This window comes from Stenella coeruleoalba, assembly GCF_951394435.1.
Source record: "Stenella coeruleoalba genome assembly, chromosome: 3".
In the NCBI taxonomy this organism is placed as follows: Eukaryota; Metazoa; Chordata; class Mammalia; order Artiodactyla; family Delphinidae; genus Stenella; species Stenella coeruleoalba.
In genome coordinates this window covers 79,523,905-79,543,498 of record NC_137148.1, presented here as the reverse complement: position 1 = coordinate 79,543,498, position 19,594 = coordinate 79,523,905, and positions in this window count along the sequence as shown.

Below are 19,594 nucleotides of genomic sequence, written 5' to 3'. Positions count from 1 at the left end.
GGGGACTCTTGAGTACTGTCTGGATATCTCTGGAAAGCAAAAATCTGCTTGCTTGGTCAATGCCAAATTACAGTTATTAAAGGTGGACAAGCTGATTTTTTTGATCCATTGGATGTCAAATCCTAAATTTCAAAATCCTGTCACTATATCCACATTTCATAAAAACTGTGATTATGTGTGAAATGTAGTCATCTCTACAACAAATTGCTATTTTTTCAATGCAGCAAAAAGGAAATGGAATTCTGTTTCCAAAATGCCACAGGTCCAAATCTGTACTTCATGTGTTCCAACCTCTGTAACCACCAGAGGGCAGTATGAATCCACCCATTAAAAGGAACCATAGAAAAGACAGGTGTTCCGCAAAATTTTTGCTCTGAGATTCTTAAAAATAATTTTTAAAATTATGAATCCCTCCAAAAAGTTTAAGTCATATCTAAAAAATTTCAAAATAAGGACATAATTTTTGTATGTTATAATAAAGGATATCATTTCTGGTATATTTTGAAATATTTATATCACCTTTTCCATATATCCAAAGGAAACTAAATACTATGGCCAACTTGATACCCATCACCATCCATTCAAAAATAAAATGGTGGATGTAGTGGAGGGAGGACCCCAGGTGGTTCCCCCCTACCCCTGCCCTACCTGGCCTCATCCTTGTATTTTACTAATTAAACAATCTCTTGTTTTTTAACCCCTAAAAAATATACATGGAAAAAGCTTTCTTAAGCAATTGGAAAATTTGCATTTTTCTATTTTCTTCTTAACTTGTATATAAATTCCACTTTCATTACATCACATATACTTGTAGGGTTTTTGTGGATCACCCTCACACTTTCCTGCAACAAAAATACATACATAAATCGAAATATAGTTTTTAAAAACTTCAAGTGACCATAGTTATTACAGATATTACTAATATACAATTAATCACAATAGCATACATGTATTATAAACATTGATATAGAATTATTAAACCTAAAAAGTAAAATTGTATTTTAAATGTAGATATTAATGAGGTGAATGAGGATATATTTATTTTAGAATAAGATAGGATTCAGCATCAGTTTTATTTTTATTATGCTGACAAACTCGATCATATCAATAAGTAGAAGGAAATGGAAGGAGTTTTGTTCAGGCAATGTCACAAAGTTATTTGAACCCCTCCCAGGTTACATGCTGAAAGTCACATAGTGATTGATCATCAGAAATGTTTTAATGATCTAATAGTTGACGACTGGATTAGATCTTCCTATTTTGTGCTAAGAAATAATTGAAAACTATTTCATTTGCATAATGATTGTTACCCATTCATTAGAGTCATTCACTTGCTTAAGCAATATTTTGAATTGTCCCCTGGCTTGATGCTCCAGAGGTTTTTCAAATCAGAGCATTGTTCCATGGGAAGACTAGGGATGGTTGAGGGATATGCATTTCAGGTGTTAATTGGGAGAAGGCTGGTTATGAAGAGGGAGCAGGCAAGGAAAACAGCATGATCTTCAACTTCAGGGATGGCTTCAGGCAGAACAGTTCTAAGAAATATTACCTATGAAACAAGAGGATCTGGAAATCACATGCACATATGCCTTAGAAAGTCTTCATGTGCTTCAGTTGGAAGATTATTGTGCTAACTAACTTAAAACAAAATAAAAACACAGAACTTCTCTCACTTCCGGACTTTTGAAATCAATTGAGTTGAGAACATGTGATGAAAACTGAGAAGTACGCATGCCCCAAAATCTGATTTTAATCTAAGTAAACATATTATTTTAAGGTCCAATGAAGAAATTTCTTTCTCCAAATCAATGTGCTTATTAGTCTATACCTTCTTCTAATTCTTGTTCTTATCATCATAGATATGCTTTTGTATTCTGCATTTTAACTGTTTGAAATATACTTTTTACTGAAATTAAAAATACTCATGATATAAAGATAGAGATACCTCCACAAAGCTTTTATGAAAAAGAACAGTCCTGGGTCTTAATCACCTCACCACAGCATTGTTTACCTCCCTTTTTAACGCTCTTGCCCTGTCTTATGATTGTAACCGACATATACCAAAATACAATGTGGGTATTGCTGCTTTTCTGTCTTACAGTTTTAGGCATTAACTATTATAACTTTCCATTATGAAAGATGAGGATTGAGTTCAATTTCACCTCCATCTGCACCCCATAGAGTTCCCATGCTCCAGTCTTCCCTGTATAGATGCAACTTTAGCAGGAAACACATTCAGTTTCCACATTATGAGGGTCATGTTAAACACTATCTGCACCTGAGCCACATACTCAGTGCACTGTGATTACTCTGTCTTGCCTGCACAACATTTCATTTTCCTTGGAATTTTTAATAGCTTTCTGTGTCCTCAACTCAGTTCCAAACTCCCCCTGAATTGTATGTCTTCAGTTAATATGTTCAGACATGTTAGGTTTCAATTTCATCTTCTTGAAGAAGTCTCTTCCAAAGTCTTCCAACCTTTCCTATTTGGGATGGGGCTGCCTCTAGCCTGCTGCATGACCATGGCCTCCTTTAGGAATTCTGTCGGCTTCCTTCCTGCGATGGATCCCCTGGTTCCTGGATCCCCTAGTTCCTCCTGGGTTTATCCCCTTATTCTGGTGGAACATATTCTCCAGTAGCATTCTGAGAAAGGATGAATAGGAATTAGGTTTTTGAAAGTGTATTTCTAAAAATATCTTTTTTTTTTTTTCAAATCTGCAACTTAATTGATAATAGAGAAGCCTTTAAAAATCTAGGTTGGAAATCATTTTTTCTTTTTTCAAACCAGTGGTTTAGGAGAACATGTTGCTTTCCAATCCTTGTCCATATTGTAACATCTTCTTCTCCTCCTTCTTGAATCATTCATTGTGCCAGACACTCACAATCTGATCTGCAAATTCTTTAAGATCATATATGCTTCCACCTTTGAACAAGCTTTGGAAAAAAAAAAAGAGCTCAAAAGTTTCAAAAATAAAGTAAATGGAATTTTTATAAGTCATCACTGAGGAAACAAAGAATTGCCCTTTGAATAACCTTTGCAGTTGTTTTCCATCTCCTATATACTACTTCTTCACCCTCAGGCACTGGTCTACTCACCACCCCCAAACTTACCTCAGTTTTCACGCTTCTGTACCTTTGCATGTACATTTCTGGGTCCTGAAATATATCTATGAGCAAAGTCTTACTTGTCCTTCAATTCCCACTTTATTTCCTATTTTCTTTGTGGCATTTTCACCATTTACTTCTTAAAAAAAAAAGATACTTATTACATTTTGAACATTTTATGTAAAGCTAACAGTGGCTGTGGGCCACTTTATAGCCAAAGTTTAGCCGCTAATTTTTAGGCAGATCAAAAAACAAGAATTCATCACAATTTACAAAAGGGGAACAATACTTAAAATATGAATGATCTTTGTTTCAAACCATGAAGAAGTATGACAGTGTGTGCAGTCTTCATGAAGGTAGCGTAATGAGGTTCCACATCTGGGGTATTTCTTATTTTGATCTCTATTTTAACTGGATTAGAAAATCACATTTGTGTATCATTACGAATGGGAGAAATGTTTTGATAATCAGTTTTCCATGTTTGTATTGTACATAACATTGAAGTTAGATTGCTCACTGAAAATAACTTTCATCACTTTGCTGGACACTGTGTAGATGAGTTATTACACTGAAAACAACACCAGCAACAATAAAAACCTATAAAGTTGATTGCTTCAACATATAAAGTTGAACTTATAGGTTTCATTTAGCTGTGGAACATTTCTTCATGCTCTGTTTTAGCATTTAAGTAGAGACAAGGTTTGTACTGTAATATATCATTGATTTCATTCTCTGAAGGATGAAAAAACATCAAGTGCTTGTAAACAGTCAAACTCAGCAATGCAGTGATTTGAACCCAAATTTTGTCTTCTTAGGAGAATTTATCTTCAACATTATTTTCAGTCAAATTCTTATTTTCAAACATAAGCCTTGTGGAATTTTGGTCTTGAATTATTAGATTCTGGCTAATCACTAGAATAATAACAATATGAAAGTAAAAATACTGTCTTCACTGGCATTTTCATTGTCATGATGAACTGTCTTATTTCATCTTTCCTTTTACAAACTCATGAGAGCAACTTTCCCTTCAAAAGCCAGTTTACTGTGATATGTAAAAGCAGAATCATTTACGTATTATTTCTTCACATAACATGAGGAAAAGCAGCTACAGTCATCACAACAATTTAATTATATTAATAATTTTCACAACTTCATTTAGTGGCAAATCATGATTGAATGTCATATATTCTACATAACTGTTCTCTGTAAATAAAGCAGTGTGTAAATTCGCACTAATGTATAAATTATTTGCAATTTACGTCTCTTCCTTCCTGCATATCAGCTGGAGTGTTTTGAGCTGCATTTATATTCTATATCAGAGGGTCAGCAAACCCTCTGTAAATGTCCAGAGAGTTAATATTTTAGGTTTTGCAGGCCTAAATGTAGCATCAAAGTAGCATAGACAATATAAAGATGAAAGCGCTTGTGTTAAAAAAAAAAAACTATTTATGAACACTGAAATTTTAATTTCACATAATTTTCACATATCAGGAAATTTACTCTTAAATTTTTTTTTCCCATTTAATAATATAAAAGCTACTGCTAGCTGGTAGGCTAATAGGTGGTGAGTCAGACTTGGCCTGTGGGCTATAGTTTGCTAACCCCTGGCCCATATCATGGCTCAAAAAGAAACCAGTTAACAAAATGAAAAGTCTGTTCTTACGTAGCCTGGGTTTTCAGTAAAAAGCAAATAAACAGTAAATCATCACATACTTCTACCTTATAAGTTTCGCATAGATGCCAAAATCTGAACCATACTTTGACCACTGGTGATTAACAATGAAGTAAACGATCTGCTAGCACCCAGAGGAAAATGATTGCTCATCCACATTATGTGCCATTCATTTTATATAACAACTAACAGTGTCATTTGAATAAGGAATTTTACCAGTAGCCGTTCATTGGCAGGCACATGAGAATATATAATTGTTGGTATTCAAGTTTCATAATACATTTGTTACGTCCCATCCCAGACACTTTTATTCTCTTGGTACAAATTGTAGCCGAAAAGATCTCAGCTCAAACTCAATTTCTCTTTAAAAAAAGTGTGTATTCATAAGAATTCATGAGAGGGTGTGTGTATATTTATATCTTGATTCATGTCTTTCATCAATTTTAGAAAATATTCAGGCATTATCTCTTTGAATATACCACTCTTCCATTCGCTCTAACATTCCCTCTGGAACCTGTGTTTTACATATGATGGACCTCACATTCTATCAGCATGCCTCTTAAGCATTCTTTAATTTTTTTTTACTATAAACTATTTTAAGCATAAAATAGAGAAGTTACAGAAGACAATACAACCCACACCAGTAAGTCAACTTCGTCAGACCATAGCATTTTGCCATATATGCTTGTTATACATATTGTTGAGAGATAAATTATAGATATAATTGAAATCTCCTGGATACCTTCCCAGAATCTTTCCCTTTATGCCTCTCCCAAGTTGACAATGATTCACTTTTTAATATTTTTGTTCACATAACGAAATAATATGTCCTAAAATTTTGTGTCAAAGTTAAATATTGCAGATGTATCAATCTTTTTTTCATGTAGTTTGCTTCTTGTGCTTTTAGTATATGGTTTAAGAAATTCTTACTTAATTTAAGGTCATGAATCAATCAATCAATCTATATTTTCTTCTCAAATTTAAAAAGGTTTTTCTTTTAACATTTATGTCTTTAAATCATCTGGAATTTATTTTCATCTAGAGTGAGGTAAGGATGCAATGCCAATTTTTGCATGTGAATAAGCAACAGTTCAAGCACACTTTATTAAATACTTCATTCTTTTCTCACTGATTTGAATGATCAATTCCATTATATATCATGTTCCTATTTATGCTCGGGTCAACTTCTGACCTCTATTCTGTTTTCCTAGCTTGTTTTTCTCATTCTGAGGTAGTTTCACACTGTTTTAATTGTTATGGTGTTATATAGTTATAGATAGCTGGTAATCATGCTGTTTGGATATGTTTTTCTTCCGAATTATTCTGCTTTCTCTCTAATAAAGCATACAGTATTGACCTTTTTTGGTTTTAGTCTTCACAGCAATAAAGAGTAGGAGGTATATAAATATGAATAAATATCAGTCTGTGATATTGGTCATTTGCCTGCCTTCAGAAAAAATTTCAGCAGTTATGTAATGAATAGCATTATTTTGCATAGTTTTGTAAAACTGTGATTGATTTTACAAGACTAGTCACTATGCAAGAAATACCCTACAGCTATATGCCACTACAGACAAGTGTTTTAACAGATAACGCACTGGGACTGGTGGCAGTGGATCAATTTTCCAATAAAGTTCATTTATCTTATATTCACCATCGTACGTAATCACACTTTTCTTATTGGCTGCTTGTGCAAAATCATTACAAGTTTAATTTTCCTTGCTCTAGCTTATGAAGATTCACATTCTATATTCACCCTGGAGTTCTGCTCCCTATCTATATTTCCACTTTTATTCTTTTTTGTTGTTGTTGTTGTTTTGTTTTTTTGCAGTATGCGGGCCTCTCACTGCTGTGGCCTCTCCTGTTGCGGAGCACAGGCTCCAGACACGCAGGCTCAGCGGCCATGGCTCACGGGCCCAGCAGCTCCGCGGCATGTGGGATCTTCCCGGACCGGGGCACGAACCCGTGTCCCCTGCATCAGCAGGCGGACTCTCAACAACTGTGCCACCAGGGAAGCCCTCCACTTTTATTCTTAGTTGCAGTATTTATACTACCACTCCTACCACTCCACTATCACTCCTTTTAATCTTTAAAGAACTATTTTTAAGCTATGGATATACTTCCTTTGAATTAGAATGATAGCAATGAAGAATGAAAGTTTAACAGATTTAAGTGATGATACTTAATTGACTTGAAAGCACCATGAGCATTGAGATAATATTTCAGTTTAGTTGAATATCAAGCAAGAGTTTCTTGATCAAATAGTCCAAATAGCACATGTACAGCCTCTAAACGTTTAGAAATCATTAAAACATAATGAGATTTTAGCAAAAATTATGATTAATATTACATTTCAAATTTATAAAATATATGCTAACAGCTGTACTGTGTTTCAGAGAAGTAGAACTTTAACAATCTGAAGATAATGAACTCAGATAATTACATATGAACCAATAAGACCCCAGGTCTCCACTCAAAAACTGGCTCAGAGGAACAACTTGGAATCACCCAGGCCTTTCTTGGTACCTGGTTTCTCCCATTCCTGAGCCTTTTAGAAGAGCTGCCGGGCAAACTGACTTGCTTCCCACTGGTATCTACCTTTACCTTTATCTGCATTGGGTGTTTCTTCACTCTGGTAGATGAGTGACCGTTCCCCTATTCACTTCTGACTTACACCGGGTTTAGGAAATATGGATTTATTTTAGTATCATCAAAAACTGAGTTTCTGTTTCTTTTCTGTTCTCATTTTTGGGCTGATTTTAAAGTGGATAACAGGCAAAAAGATTTTTTTTTTTTTTTGCCATTTTGTACCTGGTAATGAGATTAGTCTTGTCTGATATGATAATGCCTCTTTCAGCCTCTGAATTGTCCAGACCCAGACACAAGGGTGTAATATCAACCCAGGAGGAGAGGAGCACAGCACTTGGGAGTAAAGAACTCATTCAAGTTTACTCAGCTAATCAACCCAGATGTCCGTGATTTTCAATAATTCAAGAAACAATTTACAGCCTGCTGCACTAAAAATCTCCAAAAGAATCCTTGAAACAATCATGGAAAATCTGTTCCTCCACTCTCAGGATTTCTGGAGACTTGGGTTACTTATTCTCAGGCAGCTAACAGCACTATTAACCGTAAGATAAGATGAACGACTGAGGCCATTCACTAGGGCTTGCATGTCCTATAAAGAGGTGGGAAACACATCCCTCAGAAGGCCAGGAGGAAGTGTGCCAGGGAGCATCAAATCACTGCAGCGTTTCCCCACCCAGGTGTCTGATTAGCTGTTAGCTGCCTGATTAGATCACGGTGTGTCTTAAGGATCTCAAGAATACAATAAACACTTTAACATCACTTGAATGTAAGCATACACCTCTATCTATATCATACACCTCTGGTATATTTGACACTGCTGGGAAATAAGGATACATTTAAGTAAATTTTCCAGTTAATTTTATTAGCTAATTGTTTATGAATTGCAATATATTCTCTTATTTTCCAAAAAGACTTTGTGTAGATTAAAGGATACATATGATAACGAATCTCTCAGTGTCAGTTTTTAATGATCTATAAATGGATATCACATAGCATAATTATGAGAAATAAATGAGTTAATATTTGTAAAGGGCTTAGAACGGCATCTAGCGCATGACAACTTCCATACAAGTTTTCAATAAACAAACTATAGAGCAAAAAGATATACATTCAAAATAAGTGAAAAGGATGAGGCAAATGGAAAACAAAAGGTATGGAAACAAAACGCAGTGCACAACATAACACCCATGAAATCCCTTCAATAGTGAGAAGTGGGTCACTGTCTTAGCTTGCGCTTTCTGGTACCAAGGCAAGGCAGTCAGTTATCTGCCTAATAGAGCCCATAACTTAACAAGAGATAGCCTTATTCCTTATATTAAGAACAGAGAGACTGCATCCCCAGGTCCTAATATCTATTATTTGCACTAAGTTTCTCACAGTTAATAAAGCAATAGGTTTTAACTGAGCTGTGTCTCATCACTCCATTCAGACACATCAAGCAATCCACTGACAGCAGTCTGAGGCTGCAGCAAACCTGCAGAAGGGAGAGCACCGGGGCAGTGATGTGCTATCTTTATGGCCCGGCTTAGTCTCAGCAATTTTGAGAAAATTGTTAGGAATGAGCAGATAGCTTATCTTCCAGGCCTCAGTTATCTAAAATTAAAAACAAAAGGCAGGGAATGGAAGTCGAGCTCAGCACATAGTAAGCACTCGATGTCTATTTAATAAATGAATGACCTGAAATCCTTTATTTCAGCCATTTTTATTGAAAAACTTTATGTAATGGGCAATACACATTCTGCCTTCTTACTGGAATTCAAAATATAATTTAACCTTTTCTTGATGACTCAGTTCCACTGTACTGAACATCAGTGATGGCCTCAGGCGATGTTGCGATACTCCCACGCACTGATTTAGAATGATGTATCTTTTATTCTGATGTACATTTTGAAGTTCTCTTTCTCATCCAAAGCAGTTGTCAGGTTTATTTTGGTTATTGCTAGTGTGCCTGCTTCTACCAGCCTTCTTTCTTCCTTCTGAATATTTGTTGGTTTTCTTGTGATGTTGAATAAGAAGTTGGTTGATTATCATGTACGAATTGCACGTAAAATAGAAGTAAATAAGCCCTGAGCGATGGCTTGAGATTCTTCTCTGAGTAAAATGAGCAAGATTTTGTGTACATATTCTCTGAGTTTCCTTTAGTGGCTCAGATGACTTTTTATCTTCCTCTTTACTCTTGGCTGTGTTCTGGATAGCTGAGTTTTCTAGATAACTGATCTTGGGACAAAAACATTATTAATCTACACAGGATACAGTATAAGTATAAGGTGTCAAAGGGAGCGCTGTCTTGCAAAGCATTTCATGAGAAAGAGATTGCAGAAGTGTTGGTGGGAAAGTCACCTTCTTATACACAATAGATTGGTTAAGCAAGAGCTGCAGGTGAATGGGGACCAGAAAAACCAGGCTGTAGCACTGAATCATCCAAATGAAGGAGACAGAGGCATTGAAGGCCCAGGGCTTGGAGCTTGAATGTCCTAGATACCCGTCTGCACCTATCTGCAACATTGTTGGCCTGCCCTTGGAGCAAGAGTTTGGGGGTTAGTCAATGCCTCTTTCTGTCATTTTCATACTCCATAGGTGGAGTGAAAAGAACATTCCTTTCTTTTTTGAAATTTGGGCAAGTTGTATCCAATTTTCATTTAGTGACTTTATTGTCTACCCTAAACATTTTTAGGTACCTAGAAATATTTGGGAATGGTACAACAAAATGCATGGACCACATAACACAACATGACCTTAAGGAGTTCAATTTTAGCAGCATGAACAAAGATAACTGAGGTCAGTTTAGTTTTTTAAGTGGATCAGTGTAGTTCAGTAAACTTGAGAAGTGGAGTAAGATTCTCAAGAGAACAAGGGATGCATAGTCTGTAAAGAATAAGCAAATCCTTGAGATTTTTTTCGGACGAAATGGTACCCCATGTACTACTGATACAGTCGAAACGAATGCACTAAGGGTATTTTAAATCTTATAAAATTTAGTCCACACTCTCTACCTATTTGGACATATTCTTCTTGCCATTTTAATCAGATAATCATTTGCTAGCAATTGAGTTTGTTGATACTGTTGCCAACTTGATTAATGAAATGGAGTGTTTGGAACACTGACCCATTTATTCCTCTAAAAAACAAACCATTTATCTTTGTTTCTGAAGTTTCTTCCCACACTTCCACCACCTTGGTCCCTATCCAGTTCTTCCCAAAGATCTAAATGCATCTCTTTCCTGTAAAAAAAGGGCTTCATAGTGGCCGATCATTGCACTGGGGATTGGCTTGTTCAATTTACTTTAAGGTCATGTTAAAACAACATTGTCCCAACTATAAATAAATTGCTTAAATTGAGGTCAAAGGTAGCCCAAGGAAGTAACCTTCATTGAGCCACCTGGGCACACTTCCAGAAATTCATTGACCTACATACACAACACACGTTCACAATCGATTAAAAGTGCCCTCCAGTGAACCAGCCTCTTGCTACTTTCTTTGTAACCTCATCAGAGAGCTTGGGGGCTATCAGGACTGTCCCTACTGATAAACGGCGGCAAGGCTCATGCTGGGAATGGGACCTAGTAAAGGACTGAATCTTTGCTCTCCATCGTACCAAAAAGTGAGACAGGAGGAATATCTTGTCAGGAAAAAACGCAACTTTCTAATACCTTTATCTCTCTTCCTGCCATGACAGAACCTGTGTATCAACCATCTGGGATTTTCTAGGTCCCCACTTAGGTACATTTTCTTTTTTTTTTTTCTTTTTTTTTTTTTTTTGCGGTATGCGGGCTTCTCACTGCTGTGGCCTCTCCCGTTGCGGGGCACAGGCTCCGGACGCGCAGGCTCAGCGGCCATGGCTCACGGGCCCAGCCGCTCCGCGGCATGTGGGATCCTCCCGGACGGGGGCACGAACCTGCGTCCCCCGCATCGGCAGGCGGACTCTCAACCACTGCGCCACCAGGGAAGCCCACATTTTCTTTTTAAGAAGACTAAAAGATGCAGGGACATAGAAATTTTTAAGCATTGGGAGAACATTTTGGGGTTTTCCAAGCCTATCTAATGACCATATTCAAACATGAAGAGTTAATAGTTTAAAAAAATTAATTTATGTCAGTTACTGTGAAAATTGTTCATATTTCTCTTTTATATGCAGCACTATGGAAAAATGTTGAGACTCTTACCACAATCTTATCTCTACTGATGGTAAACAAGAAATGCTTGAACATGTTTCTAAATTAATGCAGGTTAAAAGGCAGCCTACGCAAAATTAATTCTGAATTTTGTGCAACTTATTCTGGTAGCCATTTGGGGGAAAAAGGCCAAAACCCAATAACACTCAAAAATAAGGGACACATCAACCACTGCTGAGACCAATCATGAAGAAGAGACAATATTTTTCTGCCCTTTGGCATAAGTTGTAAATGACAGGAAGACACGGTTTCTGGATTATAAGCTTTTATACAGTCTAAAACACTTAACAGTATCATATAGTTGATTTCAATAGATTAATTTCTGTTTGAATTGATGAAGAGCTGAAAGGACATGACACTCATAGATAAGCATTTAGATTTATTATCACCGAAGACTGTCTGGATGTATTATCTTGCCCTGGATATTAAAGACTTGTTTCTGTGCTACTTGGGGTGTGGGTGTGCATGTTAGACCTGCACTAGTACTTGTCTCACCATTGGAGGGAAGTTCTTTCCCCATGTGTGGCATTTCCTTCTTTCCCTTAGGTACGTGTAGATGGGAACAACCTTGCTTGTCAGACAGATAATGATTTACTGCATTTGAAAGTTTTAATGCTAGGTTAACATAATTTAGGACTTCCCTGGTAGTCCAGTGGTTAAGACTCTGTGCTCCCAATGCAGAGGACACAGGTTCGATCCTTGGTCAGGGAACTAAGATCGCACGTGCCATGTGGTGCAGCCAAATAAAAATTAAAAAAAAAAAAATTGAAATGAAACATTGCTCAAAACAATGACTTTTCTATCTGTGGCAGATGATGTTTTCCAAAGATATCTAATGATAACTCTAATCCCACATTATTCTACAATGTGGTCTTGATACTCCCTCATCAAGAGATAGAGTTTATTTCTCTATGTTCCTAAGTTTGGATAAGCCCTGTGACTGCTTTGACTTATGAAATACAGTGGAAGTGATGCTGTGCTAGTTCCTGGTGTAGCCCTTAAAAGTGTTTGATTTATCTTAACTGCTTTTGCATCATGCTTACTCTCCATGTGCTCCCTCTTAGAGCTGCCATGCTATGTATGAAAAGCCCAAGTCAAAGTCACATGGAAAGCCACGTGCAGGGATTCTAGTGTCTAGCCCAGCTTACCTCCCAGCGAACAGTCACCTCTGACTGTCAGCCAGTTGAGCGCGCCATCTTGGATGTCCAGGCCAACTGAACTTTCGGATCACTGCATCCTTGAAGACTGCTAACCACCACTGCATGGGAGATCCCAGGGAAGAACCACCCAGCTGAGCCCAGCCAATCTGTAGAACCATGAGAGAAAGTACTTTACTTTATTGAAATTGTGGATTGATATTATAGAAATAAGTTACACTTGATATATGAAATACATATTAGTCCATTTAAAAACATTTCATTTAAAGTTGAGCCCTGAGTGATATGATCACAGCCCTGTCCAACACCTTCATTGCAGCTTTGTGAGGTCCTAAGCAAAGTACCCAATTAAGCCATGCCTAGACTCCTGGTCCACAGACAATATGAGATAATAAATGTTGGGTTATGTAGGTTTTTTGTTAACAATCTTATTCACATGTAATACAACTCGTCCATTTAAAGTATACAATTGAAAGGTTTTTTTTTCTCTTCACAGCATTGTGAAACCATCACCACAATCAATTTTGTAATATTTTCACTACTCCCAAAATAAAGCCCATATTTTTTAGCTGTCACCCACCTTTCTTCTATTCCCTCAGCCCTAGGCTACCACTAACCTACTTTCTGTCTCTATAAATTTGTCTGTTCTAGACATTTCATATAAATGGAATTATACAAACAAAGTTGAGCACTGAGGGTTGAACATAATATTCCTTTTTGCTAAACTGTAAGTTCCTCTAGGTAAGGAAATATGACTATTCGGACTTGAATCTCTAGCATTCAACAATGTTTTGAACTTAGTAGATACTCAGTATATGTTTGTTAAATGAATAACTCTTCCCTTTTATACTACACTCAGTCCAATTTTCCTACTCATTAAGATTCCTCTTCAATGTCAGTAAGTTATTTTACAAATTGAATTCATAATCCTACCCCATGATTGCCAGAGAATGTGGTTCTGATGAGTTGACAAGTTTTGGCACCTTTTTGTCAGGTGATTATTAGTAATGTTGAAACTTATGTAAGGTTTTATCAATGTTATACACATGCATATGTATTTATATAGGTATTTACACATAAAACAGACTAAACATTCTTTAATTTTTGACTCCACTGATTCAAACAAGGATGATAACCTTCCTTTTTGTAATAATTAATTAATTATTGCTTAATTAATAATTAAGCAAAGTGTTTAAGTAAGATTACAGATGTACTATTTACTTTCTTATGACAATATTCTCAAATATTTTAGATGTCTTGTTAGCAAACAATTAAAATGGTAATTTGTAGTATTTACTATTCATAAAAGAAGGTTTGTTTAATAGGCTATTTAACCAGACTTTTTTAGCATTTCCTTTCAAGCAAGTACTATAATTTAATGTAAACCATACAGCAACAGTAAAACATTATTGGGCTCGAGCATCATCTCACTGGCAAGTGTGGGCTTTCTGGTTCCAGTGAGTGTGGATGCTAATGAAAGCTCCACCCCCCCACTGCTTGGTGATCACGGTCTAACAACTCAACCTCTCCCCTCAGTCTTCTCAGATCTCATGGAGTTTACAAGGTGCCTGCATGGTGTCTGAGACATAATAAACGACCAACAGCTATTAGATCTCTGTTGGATGCAGGATTAGTCCAGTTCTAGAATCAGCTCCTCCCCTTTCACACAGCCTCCACCTCGATATTCCTAATAGGTAAGTGTCAGAAAAAGTGGGCACCATAGCTTGAAGTCTTCCTGATTGTAATAATCACATCTGTCAGCTTATTCTCAACTCCTCTGTTCTTTGTTTCTTCTAATTTCAGTCCTAGCTCTACTCTTGAGGGATCACTAAGTTGAATTTCAGCATATCTTCCCCCTTTCCTCCCTCCCTCCCTTCCTTCCTTCCCTCCCTCCCTCCTTCCTTCCTTCCTTCCTTCCTTCCACAAATACTCTATTAATACATAGTGAGTGCCAGTCTTCTCTAGGGACAAAACAGTAAATAGTAAAAAAAAAAAAAAAAAAAATCTCTGCTCTTATGGAGTTTACATCCTAGCAGGGGAGACACAATAAACACATAAACATGAAACACAGTATATTGTAAGATAGTGAAGAAGTAAATCATGCAGGGTTTGGGAGTAGAGAATGAGGGAGGGGGTATCATTGTGGATGGGGCAGTCATGGTGGGCCTCTCGAGGACTGAATAAAGTGGGCCACACCATCAATGCCCTAAGAGCTCTCAAGTGCCGAAACTTCATAGAGGCCTGTCGTGTAGTGGAGATGCCTGCTGCCATCCTGTGTTATGATCGCTTACCTGGCTGGCTTAAGCTGGGCCAAAGAGATCCTCAGTGAATACGAACTCTCTGTAGGTAGATGGAACCACAACTCTGTAGTTTTACCAAGAGTTCCTGTGAAGTAGAGGAATCAGCCTGCAGCGTGATAGAAAAGAAAAGGCGTTTAGAGTCAGAAGCAGAGATGAGACCCTCACAACTTTCCAGACTCTGTTTCCCTCCTTGTGAGCCTGGCGCCATTCCTGCCCTAGATCCACAAGATGCTCTATAACTTACAACAAGGCCCTCCTTTCCCCTTTTGTGCTTGGTAGTTTGAATTAGATTTTGTTGATGAAATCAGGCTCTTGATTCCTTCTTACTCCCTCCAATGCCCGAGGGATATACAATAAAATGTAAAAGCAAATATGTAACAGAAGGATGTGAAGGTTAATTTTATATGCCAATCTGATTGGGCTAAGGGATGCTCAGATAGCTGGTAAAACATTACTTCTAGGTGTGTCTGTGTGTATCTGGAAGAGATTAGCATTTGATTCAGGAGGCTGAGTAAAGGGATCCATCCTCAGCAATGTGGGCAGTCATCAGCCAGTGGGGGGCCCAAATGGAACAAAAAGGTAGAGGTAGGCAAATTCTCTCTCTTTTCTTGAGCTGGGACATCCAGCTTCTCCTGCCCTTGGATGCTGGAGCTCTTGGGTCTCAGGCCTTCAGACTCTGGGACTTAACACCAGTGGCCCCCGGTTGTTAGGCCTTCGGACTCAGACTGAATGACACTCAGGCTTTCCTAGGTCTCCAGCTTGCAGACAGCAGATGGTGGGACTTCTTGGCCTCCATAACCATGTAAGCCAGTTCCTATAACAAATCTCTTCATATATGTATTCTATTGGCTCTGTTTCTCTGGAGAACCCTAACTGTACAAGGATATCTGATTCCTCCATGTCACTGCTCTTCTTCATAACTACTTCAAGCACTGCCTGCATTTCTGTATCTCTATTCCATGTTTTTATTTGCTGTCTACAACTTTTCTCAGTCATCCCTCCTTCACCCTTTACTTCTTTGTCACATTTTCCATTTTCTCTTTCTTTTTTTTTTTGCGGTACGCGGGCCTCTCACTGCTGTGGCCTCTCCCGTTGCGGAGCACAGGCTCCGTACGCGCAGGCTCAGCAGCCACGGCTCACGGGTCCAGCCGCTCCGCGGCACGTGGGATCCTCCCGGACCGGGGCACGAACCCGTGTCCCCTGCATCGGCAGGCGGACTCTCAACCACTGCGCCACCAGGGAAACCCCATTTTCTTTCTTATTTCTATTATTTTTGTAGTCTTTTTCAACACCTTTTCATTAACTTTTTTTCTGTGTGGCCTTTTTATTGAGTGATTCATCTCCTCTCACTTCTTAACATTTGAAAAAAATCCTAACATCAGAGAGCAGAAGGGCTTGCTCAATCAAAGACTGCTAGCTGCCATGGTAGGTCTCTTCTCTTTCCTTCCTCCATTTTCTCCTACAAACAATTCTGAGAAGATAGGAATGTGTTAAATTGGCCTAGTCTGAACAACTAGAAGAGATCTGTGGGTAAGAGTTCAGTTTACGTGTGAGTACTGAAGGCCTTGCTAGCAAACCTTCTACATGCAACCCAATCTATGAAAACATGGCAGTGTCCTTTCCCAAAGTTGGATACTCTCTCCATTGGGACTCTTACTTGCTGAGATATATAACACATGACCAGAAATCTCTAGCAATTATTTCACTGGTAGCAGCTTTTCTTAGAGTTCTTCCAGTCCCCAGGCCACCCTGAATCCCTGAGCTTGTGTCCAGCTCAAGTGGTTGCTCACACGTCTGAATTACTCTCTTAATAGAGTCCTGGAAGAGTCTACACTGAGATTTTGCGGGGGGACGGGTCTGCAGTGAGGAGGTAGACAGGAGGCATCTGGGATGCACAGCTCTTGCTTTTGGTCTTATCCATTCCCCTAGGAGCCATGGTACAGTGTTCATCACCCTTGTGGATGTGTCTAATCTCAGGGATCGGCAGAACTCTGACCCAGCCCTAAATTCTGGAATGTTCACAGGGGCCTACATGCAAACTTAGCTCTAGAAATAGCTCAAGAGTTTGCCAGTTCCTAAAAGTAAACAAACAAATCTCCACCTTAGGTACATTTTTATGTAACATATGTTGAGGGCTAGGTCTGTACTAGGTAGGTGCTGTGCTGAGCACTTTAGATATGGTAACATATTTAACTCTCATAATGAATGTCTGAAGTGTGAAGTTCTATATGGCTTGGCAAATCTAAGGCTGCACGCCTAGTATGTGGACTTGAGCTCAGAACTCTGTGACTCCACCATCCATAATCCTGACCGCTATGCTATGCCACCTCCTCTAAGGAAGAGTATATAAAACACATGTTTATGCACCAAAGAACCTGTGATAATGGCCCTGTGGCTGCAAATGTAATCAGGATGCACTCCATATTTGTCATTCGGGTTTGTGAGCTCTTCCTGTCCTGTTGCCATGTTTCCTCCCAGATCCCTAGATAAACTTTCACCTCTTTCCCAGCCTCTAACCATCACCAAAATTTCCATCTTGACAGGACACTGAGAATCTTATATTCTGTGCTATCCCAAGTTATTTCACTGCTCTTTCCTTTTCCTTCCCAAGAAGGAAGATGAACATCCATGCGGTGACTCTGGCGCAGAATCTTTCCCGTGTACTTAGAGTGAGCCAATCGATAGCTCCCCACAGACTTCACTGCAGCGATGGCCAGCAACGCATAAACGACATTGTTATTTGGCAGATCCAAAGAAGGTCTTGGGAGAAAATGAATTTATCGTCCCCCTCATCCTCCCCTTCAGTGACTCCTACCTTACTGCTTCTTGTTAGAAGCCCCTGGAAGCAAGTCCTTTATGCCATCAAATAGCATCATTTCCCTTGGTAGTGCTACATTATTGACTGAGATAATCTTGGTTTTTAAAACGTCATTTAAGGTGGGTACAATTCATACTTGGTTAATTTGTGTGTGGTTTGATCTATATCCAATCTGATAGCAGAATGTTTACTTTTTTTCCTTCTTCTGGAGTTGGAGTTTTCATTATTAAAATAAAAAATGGGTCCTAGAACTGTCACCCATGAAGAACTCTCAGTTAGAAAACATTGCCTGGTTGCTTTCTTCTGGCTAGAGTTTGATGGACCTACTTTAATACATTTTAGTTGACAGGACTGGTTTGTGCAAGTGGTTTGAACATCATTTTAACGAGGCCAATGGCATACATTCTACCTCTGTAGGATCTGTTAGTATATTCTCCTGGGGCTTGGATGTCCAGTCTCTTTGTAAATCCACACACTGTTCACAAGGGAGAGGACGCACACAGACATCCCCATTCCAAGCACATACCTCACAGACATCACGTTTAGGGCACAAAGGACTGCGTTAAGCATCCTGCCTACGAGAGATACTTGGGGAAAGAAGAGAAGTAAATTCAAATGAAAATACCATCTAAATAATAATGTGAATATGACTTGTCCATTTAAAAGACACACAGAAAATAGATGGAAGCAGAAACAATATGGTGAGCTAGGTAGTGAAATAACAAAGAACTGGGAACTGCTTGCTGTTTCTTGAATGTCTTTTTTTTGCGTTACGCGGGCCTTTCACTGTTGTGGCCTCTCCAGTTGCGGAGCACAGGCTCCGGACGTGCAGGCTCAGTGGCCATGGCTCACGGGCCCAGCCGCTCCGCGGCATGTGGGATCCTCCCGGACTGGGGCACGAAGCCGTGTCCCCTGCATCGGCAGGCGGACTCTCAACCACTGTGCCACCAGGGAAGCCCTGTTTCTTGAACATCTTGATTACATTCTCTACGAGAGAGGGAGATGCTCCTTGGTTCACATACAAATAGATAACTGTTTATGGGAACAGGGGAAAAACTGTGGCAAAGTATCTTTGCCCAGAAAGGGCGGCAGCAATCCAAGACTGTGTTATTCCAGGTGATTCCAGGCAACAGGATGCTGCTAACTGCTGTGGGTACCAAAAAAAAAATTTTTTTAATAAAAAATAAACAGAAGAGAAAATTGAGATAACTAACAGGATTCTTAATATTTGTTAGTCACCATCTGCAGTTCAAGACAATAACGACCTCTTTTTAAGATTTTTGGACAGCTGCTCAAGTTTCAATCCCTGAAAAGCTGGAGGTCTGGACATGAATACAGTGAAGAATTTTTTATTTTTAAGCATAGACCTCATTGTGACAGATTATTTCGTAGTGTTCATTCAGTACAGACATAAGCACTATGTACTCAGTGGCTGTTAACACTGTCATCCTACTTCATGTGTGTTCAGTTGACATAATTTTCCTTTTTTATTTGTTCTGAACTGCCACACATAAACACTAAGTATAAGGATTAACTTTCTCTTTAAGAAATGATTATATATGTTTTCCCCAATCAGAATTGGCTCCATTTAATATTCTACCTAGTAGCACTAACAGTGCTTTTCTGTGCCTTCAGTTTGGGTTTAATTCTTTTTCAAGCTTTTCTACCCTTTGGCATGTTTCGTGAACAAAGACTAACTTACAGTCTTGTGATGTCTCTTTCTGGAACACCCAAGAAGTGGGGATTTACAGAAGTTTCCAAAGCCAGAAAATCCTGCCCCC